We start from the raw sequence: 11,675 nt of genomic DNA, 5'->3' as shown, positions 1-11,675 counted from the left end.
GTCTATTATATACCTAATATTATGTAAATGAGTGATGAATCACTATATTTTACACCTGATAATTATACTGTATATTAGACACCTAATATTACACTGTATGTTAACTAACTGGAGTTTAAATTAAAACTTGGAGAAAAAAAAAACAGCTGGCAAGCCTGAGGGTATCCTTTGAAAGCCTTGCTGACAAGCCTGACTCCTCCCGTCTGGGAAACTGGATATCCACAGTGTTCCCACCAGTCCCAAATAATAGTAGGAGTGGGTGGCCCAATGTGCCTAAACTATTTACATTAACAACGTGGTTACGCTGAAATCCTCTGTTCCTTCTGGAAGTCTGGAGTTTGGGTATATTCTGCACACCACGTACCTGTGAGATCAGCCCCCCATAAAAACCCTGGGCCTGACTGTCTAATGAGCTTCCCAGGTTGGCGACATTTCACGCCAGCTGTCACATCTCAATTCCGATTGAAGTGTGTTTGCATGCAGCCCGTGGGACTCGCTGAGAGAGGGATCTGGAAGCTGACACCGGTTCTGTCGCCCCGACTTGGCTCGGTGTGATTTTCTCTTTGCGGGTTTTGCCTTTGTTTCCATCCACTGTAATCAATCCTCCTCACGAGTAGGAACCCTCCTTGCCCCTCCTGAACAAGCAAATCTGGGAGTGCCCGGAGATGGGCTGAACTTGCACATGGAGATGGGGATATCTTCGCATTGCCTATAAAAGAACACTTCGTGTTACAGACAGGCACCCTCATCCCCTCCCCCGTCTCAGAGAGCATGTCTCCACCCGTGATGGGTCCCGCCAGGGCTGTGCTCCAGGGGCCCGTTTGGGCAGCTGGTCCTGCCACTGGTACCCAACGCCACTGTGCTGATTGGAGTGAGGGCGAACACCCGACCCAAGCTGGGCCCCGTTCCCTTGCCCCAATCTGAATGGGCTCCCTGAGAGCCTGGCTCGACATTGAAGGAGACCCGAGGATCTTAAGGGCCATTCTCTTTCTGCCTGCCTTTGTCCTGTTTAACTACCTGGCTAGATTTAAATGTCTTCCTTAGGAAGGTCTCCTTTTGACCTGCTTTACAGAGCTGACCCACCTTGTTTCCGTCCTACTTTCCTATTTCTCACAGATCACTGAACTTCTCTTATCAAAATTTCCCTCCCCTGCCATCTAGAAGGCAGAGAGGGACTTGATCAGGCTGTTTGCCCTTATGTACTTCAAGGTCAAGCATTGATGAGGCTCACAGAGGGCTAAGTAAATATTTGTGGAATAGGGTGGTTGAATACTGCCTGTCCTCTGGGCCCATCCTGGGTGAAACTCTGGTCAGAGCTCTTTTGCTGCCAATAAAACTCCCAAGATTGCAGTAGCCTCTGCAGTTGATTTCCTTTGCATTTCGGTGTATGGGAATTTTTTTACAGGTAAAACTGAAAAGGTAAAAAAAAAAAATTTTCTTTCCCGAATAAAAAGGAGCTCCCTGAGGCTTATATTACAGATGCGAAATGTTTTCACTGATATTCTAGGTAAGCTCAGCTTTGTGAAGTATAGCTAATGATTTTTGGAAAATGTGGAAACAATCGTATTAGAGAATGTATAGGTGTAAGATTTAAAGAGAGAGAGAGTTAGCTTTTAGTAGATTTATGTTCATAAACTCAATTACCTGTGGTTCTTTTATATGCCTTGAAGTATTTTGCTGTGATATGGCTGTTGCGTCCAGTGAGCCAAGTTCCATCCTGAAAATCTCATAAAAAATGTGTCTAAAGATTTTATTTCTAAACATGAGTGCAGCCTGGAGTCAGGGGCATCTCTGGAATTAGGAGACCAGGAAATGCGGGAGCAGCACATGGGCACCAGGGCCTTATCCATTGCCATTAAATGAGTCATCCTTTCGATCACATGAGAATCCATAACCCAGGCTTCTAACTCATCGCTGGAAAGAGAGGGCCAAACTTATATTACATACGAGCTTCATTATAACCTTTAATCTGTCATTCTGCTCTTACCTCTGTCGGATTTCTTAGTTTCCTTTTGCAGAGAACTTATTTCTTCATCCGACAATAGTTCTTTGGTTTCTATCATGTGCAGGTGCTGCTCTGGGCCCTGGGGATTCAGCAGTAAACCAGACAGATGCTTCTGGAATATCCAGATGCTTACCCTCTAGTGGAAAAGACAGAAGCAGTAACATACTACGCAGGATGAATTGATGAAGAAAGTAAAACAATGCGATGTGAAAAAAGTATGACTTCTAAGATCAGAGTTGGCCAAACACCGACTTCATGCTACATGTAAAGAATGAGAAGAGAGGAGCCAATATTCATCTTAGTGTCGTTGTGTGTATCTCTTAATATGATATTTCTAATATAGTTTCATGGTCCTTTCAGTAACAGAGAGCAGCAAATTATACTTCAACCAGAGGCAAAATGAAGTTAACTGATGCTACGATTATTTATCTTCTTAAGCTGTTGCTTAAATACTAATTGATGGTGACGGATCATAGTGTAGAGCCATGTTGCTGGACTTCAGGGAGAACAGCCAGTAACTTAATAGTAATTTACCATCTAATACAATTAAGTTGGATTTTCTATTCTAGAACTCTAGCCAAACCATGCCTTCCTTTGCCACATTTAATGATTTGTTTCTGTGAAACCCTGTTTATCATTTTGGGAGCTTCCTGGGTTATTATTTCATTAAATTTATTGACATAACCTCCTCCCCAACAATGAATACAATCAGTTATACTTATGTAGGATTTTTTCTCTTATAGAATTTCCAAGTCTTCGCTTGCATTGAATTGTACAATCCTCATGTCACCAATACTACCCGATGCCCGGTTTCCTCTGAAATGAAATTTTCATGAAAATGGAAATAGATTGTCTTAATTTATTTTCTCTATTGGAGATTTTATTTTTTCAAAAATGCCTTCGCAGACTGAACTATTCTTATTTTTGCTTAGTAGGTAATGAGGGTAAGGTCAGGGAATGGAAGGGAACCTGCATCAATGAGGACTTGACTTTGTGGCCGCAGACTTCCCCTTAGGTGGTGGGATTCCTCAGTAGTCTTTCATCTGCGACAGAAGCAGGAACGGGGTGGCCTTCCCAGGCTCTGAATTATGTTTGTTGGCCATCTTGTTTCACCGGCCTGATACCTAGGATCAACACCATTTTCTACTCAAATCTGCACTGCCCTTCAAGGGTATCTGAGAACTTGGAAATCCATGTTTCAGAAGCTCCTCGTGGAGAATCCTTCTGAGTGGAAACCCTGGAGCTGTCTTCACCTTCTCCTCTTTTGCTCTTTATTCAATAAGACCACAGTCTTTTGGTCCCCACAGCGTTTCTCAGCTGCATTTCCCCCCTTGGTTCTAATTTTCAAGGTTCTTTGTGGCTTCCCCATCACAGTCTCCTTGTGGTTCATGTGGTGCTTCCTAGTCCCTCACTTCACTGTGTCCCCTTAGTGCCAGCCTGCCATGGGGGTGGCCGGGCTGAGGGGTGGAATGTGTGGGAAGGAGTGCAGGGTGTGGCCTTTCCTTAGAGTTATTTTGAGAACTTAGACACGGCAGGACTTTAAACTGTGATGAAACAATAGACAGCCCCTTCCTATGCTAATGAGTAATTACGTGGCTAAAGTGACCCTCCTGGTCATCTGTCAGTCCTTAGTGTCTTCCTCATTCTCTAGGATACAAAGTTCCAGTAAAAATGAAGTCACCTATGTGTGAAGCACACAAGGGTCCTGCTAAAACGATCACACTGAAATCACGAGGGACAATGAGAAGAAATTAAGAGCTCTTTAGGAGAAGGAAGAACAATGTTGTGTGATTAATTCTAATTTGGGTTGAGTCAAACTCCATATTCTCATTAAAATTCCTTCTACATCTTTAGAGTAACGTGGTGCTACCAAAGTTAGAAGGAAATATGCCTGTAATTGTTTCTCAAACATTAAGGGCTGATGAAGGTGTTTGGGGAGTTTTGAGGCCATTTTTTCAACCTGCTTTTGTCCATGATGCTATCTGTACACAAGTCACAAAAAGGTGAAGCAGGGACATGAATGTATAATTGAAAGAATCAATGGGGTGGGGAGCACCTGGCTGGCTCAGTCTGTTATGCCTCTGATTTTGGCTCAGGTCATGATCTCACAGTTTGTGGGTTTGAGCCCCATGTCAGGCTCTGTGCTGACAGTGCAAAGCCCTGAGCTGGCTTTGGATTCTGTGTCTCCCTCTCTCTCTGCCCTTCCTCTGCTCATGCTCTGTCTCTGAAAACTGAATAAACATTCAAAAAAAAATTTTTTTTAATATTTTTTAAATATTTTTATTTATTTCTAGGAGAGAGAGAGAAAGACAGCATGAGCAGGGGAGGGTGAGAGAGAGAGGGAGACACAGACTCTGAAATAGGCTCCAGGCTCTGAGTTGGCAGTCAGCACAGAGCCCGACGCAGGGCCCGAACCCACGAACCGCGAGATCATGACCTAAGCGAAAGTCGGACGCTTAACCGACTAAGCCACCCAGGTGCCCCTAAAAAAAGTTTTTTAGAAAGAATCAATGGGGATATATATGGAAATATATGGCTAAATTAATGTTTGGAATAATCTGCCATTTTAATTACTCATGCTTTATTATTAGTCTCCATTATTACTGATTATTAGGCATTGGTTCAAATAATAAGTGATAGAATAGCATTGGAGTAATTGAGTAGCCTTTCTTCACCAGCAGTATGGTTTTATGTAACTAACTTTCCACTCTCTATTTTCCTGTTATTTTGAGAAGAACATTTATCTCTTTAATGTGGACCCTTTTTATGGATTGAAATATCTAGAAGTTATTAAAATGGAACTTGGGCAATATAAGACTTTTCGGAAGTGTCCACATAAGAGATGAAGATTGAAAAGTGCACACAGAGAAAGAGTTTTATCCTGTTTTCAACAATAGAAGGAAATCTCAGTTTGGAACAATTAATGCAAGAAAGGATGAGGGAATTTCCCTTTATAACACCACCACTACTTGCTTGGTGAGCCCAGAGATTCCTCCTTCTGTGTAAAGGAAATGTATTTATAACTTTTGGTATTGACGTTGGAGCTGTCCACACAGAGTGGTTAGGATAGGCTGAACCAAGGCTCGACCCAAGAGGCAGGCATCACTCTTGCTGGACAGCCAATGAGCAAGGGACAGACATTGGCAGACAGTATATCCTCTCCAGAGGTGGCTTTGAAACATGTTTCTCACAAAGCTTCTCAGTGCAGGCAACATGTGGATCCCACTGAAACTGGTATCGTTACAGACCAAATGTTTATGTCCCCCCCACACTCACGTGTTGAAGCTCTGGTTCCCTTTGTGACCATATTTGGAGATGGGGCCTAAAGGAAATAAGTGAGGTTAAATGAGGTCACAAGAATGAGATGCTATATTTAGCTTGCCAAGGTTGCTATAGCAAAATGGCATGACTGGGTGGTATAAGAAATTTATCTCTTACAGTTTTGGAGTCTGAAAAGTCCAAGATCAAGGTGTTGTCTGATATGTTTTCTGGTGAAGCTCTTTTCCTGGCTTATAGACAGCCACCTTTTCTTTGTGTCCTCATATGGAGAGAGAGAGAGAGAGAGAGAGAGAGAGAGAGAGAGAGAGCTCTAGTGCTCCATACTGTTCTTCTAAGGGCACCAGCCCAATTGGATTAAGACCTTATCTCCAAATACAGTAACATTTGAAGTTAGGGCTGCAATATAGGAATTTTAGTGGGGAGAAGGGGGGACACAATTCAGTACATGGACTGATCCAGGCCAAGTACAAGGACTTGATCCAGTAGGATTCGTGCCCTTATAAAATGAGAAATCAGAGAACTTGCTCTCTGCACCCCCTTCCACCCCCAGCCTACATAGTACTATGTGAGGACATAGTGAAGAGGTAGCCATCTGTTAGCCAGGAAGAGAGTCATCACCAGGAATCAAATTGTCCGGAACCTTGACCTTAGAATTCTAGCTCCAGAACTGTGAGAAAGAAATGCCTATTATTTAAGCCCCTCCAGTCTGTGGTAGTTTGTCTTGGCAGCCTGAGTTGACTAAACTTACGGATAGATTTTTGATGTTGCCCAATGTCCAGGCTGCTCCCAGGTATTAGACATAGATTGTGTCACTTGGGCAGAGGGGGACAGTCTCTTCTACCTGAAGTTCCTCATGGTCCCTGAGACCTCTGTTTTCTCATTTACCTCCCAGCCCTTCCAAACTGGCCAACCGTAATCCTTCTTCTAGAATCACAGGGCTCTCTGTTATTCTCGTTACGGTCATTTGTTTCTAGCTATATGTTACTCTGTCTCTCTTGATTAATGCCTACTTCCTTTTCTTGAAAAAGAGGCTCTCTTTTATAATGTGAAATTTTATATATATATATATATATATATGGTCTCTGATATGGATATTGACTCTTTCTGTTTGTATTTCTGCTGTAACAATCCTGTCCCTTCACAAGCCAATGTGTATTTATGGCTAAAAAGGGGGAATATCACAGCTAAGAGCCTATCAACAAAAAACTACCTTAATGTATCTCAAGATATTATCTCTTTTCTCCCAATACTAAATGGAAAACAAACACACAAACAAACAAGCAAATCCTCTGCTTTGGAAAAGTTTACAGATTAGAGAAAGCAATATACAGGTATGGAAATGACCATGCTGTAAGTAGAAGTGATCAATGCTGGAAAGAGTTTGGTTATGCTCTGAAATCAGAGATGAATTCAAACAAAGACACTGGGGAAATGTATAGAAAATAATTTTATTTAACTTAAGCCCTGAAGAATGGAGAGTTGAAAAGAGAACATGATAAAATAAGGCATTCTAGGAGAAAAAGACAAATATAAGAAAAAATATATAAGGGGTAAGAACTATTCTTAAACACGCTAGTAAAAATTTCCTATAAATGAGCTCATTATAAATATATATTTTCTTTTCTTTAAAGCACTTTTCTCTGGAATTCTACTCGGAAACAGCCTGTTAGTTACTGTCTATATCACTGCCTACATTGGAAATTTAAAGAAAGCTCTTTATTTATTTAAACGTTCTTATTCAGGCATTTATTACCTCATATTTCTTTTCCTCACATATTCAGTAAATAAGTAGCAAATCTAACTTTACTGGGAGAGAAATGTTTCCTCTTGTACTTAAGAAACTCTACTACCTACTTTTACCGTTGAGGGGAGTCTTTGCCAATAGTTTTTGTTGAAATAGAGTCTAAAGGTTTTTTTGATTTAAGGCTAGACTGACTCAATCAAGTTGCCTCCCATACCAGGGTCAGGAGGATGGTTCATGCAAGACTGTGTGTGCACAGGACTCAGGAAAACCCCAGGCAATGGGACCCCCGGGAGGGCAGGTCATTTCTCTCCATCCCACTGCTCCACCGCCAGTGCGACCAAAGGAGTCCTCAGCCTCTGCTCATGCCCTCCGGTTGGTTTTCAGGGTTTCTTCTTCCCCGTAATTTCAGCTTCCACATTGCGACTTCTCTGGCCTCTGTCTCTTTCATGACCTTTCAGCTCCTACACTCAGGGCCCACTTCAGTGTGAAAATTTAATTTGAATGATTGAGAGAGGATATCTGACTGGCTTTGCTTACCATTTTGAACCAGGCTACCTCTTGTTTGCTCTCCATCCTGTGGACTGTTGCCACGTGTGTTGGAAGTTCATTTCTGGTGCAATCAGCTTGACCTGGGGTCCCACGGCCTTTGGAGGATGGGCTCTTTACCAGGAGCTGAAAAAGATGATTTACTTGGAATATAGTCTGAAGTGTCATGATTGACGTCTTTGGCACGGGGACAGAAATTCCGAGTAACTAAAAGTGAAACATAAGTTTCCTGACTCCCAGATCTGGCTCAGTGATGGAGCCAAAGAGTTCCATGAAAAATACCCAAAAAACCCCCCATAAATCTGCTCATTCACATTCAAACACATGTCCTCCTAAAATCAAGCTCTATTTCAAAGTCAAACTCTCTTAGGATTAAATACAGAATCGAAGTGAGGATTGATACCTGGTTATCTACATCAGTGTGTAAATCTCAGCAGATACTCAGAGGGAGAGAGAGAGAGAGAAAGGGAGAGACTGAGTACCTGTGCTTTTTGCTCAAATCACAATCTTTGTTGTTCTTAAATGTTTAAGAAATAGGTTGCTCACATTCCATTGCAGTTCCCTTCCTTATGTGATGCATAATATGAAGTGCAAAAGCCTGAAACTTTGTGTCCTCATAAAATTCATATGTTAAATCCTAACTCCCAGTAGAATGATATTTGGTAGTGGGGGGCTTCTGGGAGGGCTGTGTCCTCGTGACGAGATTAATGTCCTTATAAAAGAGACTCCAGAGAGCTCCCTCACCCCCCTCTGCCATGGCAGGACATAGCCATTTATGAACCAGGAAGCCAGCCCTCAGCAGACTCTGAATCTGCCGGCACCTTGATCTTGGACTTCATAGCCTCCTTCATAGCCTTTACTTCATAGAACTCTAAGAAGCAAATTTCTTTTGTTTATAAGCTACTGGTCTCTCGTATTGTGTTACAGCAACTCAAATGGACTGACCTGAAGTAAGCATATTATATATGAGAGGTGAATCATATCAGGGTTTGGCTTATTTTGACGTGGTCATGATTTATTTTCATGTGAGGTTGAGATTTAAGTGGAAGCCTACAGAATAAATATATATAGCAAGCCTCATATTTGGTTTTCATTTAGGAGAAGCTTCATGTTACTGTGTAGCTAGAAGTAAAGTCAAAAGAGAATTGCATTTGGAGTCAAGATATTGAATTCTCGCCCCGACTCTGCCACAACCCCTCTGTGTGGGACCACAACGCCCTCAACTGTATGATGAAGGGGTTGAACCACATGATTGTAAGCTCACTTTCAGCCCCCCGAGGGGCCAACGTGAACCAACAGACTAAAATTGCAAAAGTTCTTGGTACTTCTCTTTTACAACGCAGGTCACTCCTGCCTACATTGTGTGACAGGGGAAGACTTAGTTCTCAAAAGTCTAGGAATTGTTTTGTTGCATAAAACACTTTAAAAATCGTAGCTAACATGTCCTACACAAGACTTAAAAGCTACATACTGTATTTTTCCATTTACGTGCCATTCTGGGAAAGCCCAGAACATAGTGAAGGAGAATAAATGTGTGGTTGTTAATGCATTAGGGGTTGGTGGGATGTTTGTGAATGGGGGGCACAAAGGAATGTTTGGAAGGCAGACAACTCTTCTCTATCTTGCTTATGGTTGATTACGGTGAGACTACGTGCATTTGCTGGAACTCACAGACTCATACCCCGATAAAGTAAAAGTTCACTGTATGCAAATTGTAAAATGAAATTTAGAAACTCATTGCTGCTAGGTATTTCATCATAGAGAAATGCCAAATGTGCTAAAATTATTAATCACCCACTTTTCACACACAGGGCACACCTTCTGTGATAGTGCAGCCATTTTTCTTTATCACCAGCCAGATGGTTTCATTTGTAGGGCCCTCCTGTGACCCCGCAGCAATGACCTATTTTTTTAAGACAGAATTTAGAATTCCTGCTGTTCAACATAATGAGGTGGAAACATCTCGCCTCTCAGGGTAAGCGTCCAGCCCGCCAATGAGCTTGCCTTTAGACTGCCGGCAATGACACAATAATCAGTGCTGTGATTGTCCACTTGGGCACAGAGTGAATGCTGTGATTATTACCATGGGGAGAGGCTGGCGATGAACATGCAGAGAGGAGCAAAACAATGACTGATGAAAAGAAAATTCTTCTCAGTCTAATCGAAGGAAGAAGACGGGTAGACTCACAAGAACACAGCATAAGAAACTTCCTTTGACATCTTGACATGGTTAGTTTGGAAGTCCAGGCTTGCTTTGCTATGGCTTAGTGATGTTGATGGGGAGATGTAACTTCTGGCTGGGAAAACAGAAATGTATTATGAAGTTACATATATTAAGTTATACACATTATATATAGTAAGGTTAAATAAAGTTATATTTCATATTTTGTGGTTATTCCTTGAGCCCCATGCCATCGCTCCTCCTCTGCTGTCTCACCCCACAGTGCCCTGTACAGTTCACCTGTAACTTTGGTCAACGTGTAGACAGGTCATTCTTGGGCTTCCATCATGATTCATCACGGAGTGCTCTGTGGTGAAGTTAAAACAACAACAGAGAACAAGCAAACTTGTGTCTTGACCCACTTGGCTACCGACTGCCTGTTTATAATTCTTGGGATGAACCCCTCGCTTCCAAAGAGGCTCACATTATCGTTAAAAATTGAAGGGAGTAATAATTGTTGTGCTTCCTCAAAGTGTTTCTGAAAGCGAATCAAAATAGGCAAACACCGTACAAAGTTCACGTGTTGCTGCTGCTATTAAAATGGGCATCAAGAACGAAGAGTCAGGTGGTAAACGGAAAAGGGGGATGTGAGGGAAATAACATAACTTTTCTCTCCATCCCTTAACCCTGGCATTTACAGTCCGAACAGTTGACCCCACTTGCAATGCTCTGTCTTCCCTCTCCCTCCCAATCCTGACTTCCTGCTCTGATTTAATCCCTAGGACGGCACATCTGGGCTACAGCCGCAGCCCTAGCTTTCTGGCTGATCTTCCCAGGACCCTCAAGTCACCATTTTGAAAGCTTGACATGAATCATCCTGCTGACCTTTCCTGCTTAGAAGCCTGCTTGGACTCCATTCTGCCTGCCCAGGAAAATGTCCAAATATTATCCTCAGTCATATTTGGTAAAACCAGTCTCCCAATTCCAGTAAGAGTTGTCCTTAATTCCTTTCATGTGATAGATTTGCCAAGAATCAAGATCACCTCTCCCAGCATTTCCTCATTTTTTTAAAAATACAGAATGTGCATAAAGTTAACGCATAGAAGCATTGGCTCCGAAGAAAATCACAACAGTGATTTAACGTCTCTTAAGCGCATCTTTCCCCAAGCAATTTCTCATACTAGTCACTGAATTCAAGATGAATCATCAATTTTGTAATCCTAACTGGCATAACTAGCACTTTTTCTTTTCAAGAAGAAATTGAGAGAGTTTTTAATGCAGCAATTACTTTTTATGGCCAAACAGTGCACCTTGTTTTTTCCTCCTAAAAAATTAACATGTTTAGTAGACAACAAAAATAAATTGCATTGTTAGATGCTAACCAAGAAATTTAGCCCTTTCTGCGATTGCCGTGAAAGAAATGCTGTGCCATTTTCTCTCCCAAAATGATAGCTTGGGGGTGTTTTTCTTCTTCTGCATGTTTATTTCTCAAAGCAATTTTCTGGAAAAAATGAAGTAGAGCCTTGCTCCGAGCCCTTTTGCCAGTTACATTAAGTGAAAATGACAGTGTTTATTAACCCTCTGGCCTCTCTTAGGGCTGTCCTTTCTGAATCAATTGTTGTGATTTACAGAGTAGAGTGACATCCCAATTTCCCCCTTTTTTCCCCCAATGACTCTTTGAGCACTAGTGAACGGTTTGCTTGGTGGGAGACGACATTGTCTCCAATACCCACCAAAGTTAAGATCATTCAGAATTAATATCTCGTCATATAATCTCAAGTTTCCCCCACAATGCACCAAAAGCAGGAAATTATAACAACAGAGAAAAGTTTAGCTTTTTCCCTCAATGTCCGGCTTTTATTTACACCATGATAAGCCTTTTAGCTGCATCCTGGGGCAAGTGATTTCCCTTCTCATGACATTTTAAAATTTTGAAACAA

The 11,675-nt window shown here is 41.9% G+C and overlaps 1 long non-coding RNA gene across 1 annotated transcript; it reads left to right on the top strand.

The window, feature by feature from the left end:
* The first annotated feature begins 9,658 nt into the window (after positions 1 to 9,658).
* LOC120246959 lies at positions 9,659 to 10,722 on the top strand. The gene is made up of 2 exons (XR_005532194.1): positions 9,659 to 9,803; positions 10,518 to 10,722. It is a non-coding gene; the product is annotated as an uncharacterized LOC120246959 (long non-coding RNA).
* Positions 10,723 to 11,675: the final 953 nt, after the last annotated feature.

Source organism: Hyaena hyaena, unplaced genomic scaffold (assembly GCF_003009895.1).
Source record: "Hyaena hyaena isolate Hyena2069 unplaced genomic scaffold, ASM300989v1 scaffold_495, whole genome shotgun sequence".
Lineage (NCBI taxonomy): Eukaryota > Metazoa > Chordata > Mammalia > Carnivora > Hyaenidae > Hyaena > Hyaena hyaena.
Note: the sequence above shows the minus strand (reverse complement) of the source record. Positions and strands in the feature narration are given on the sequence as shown.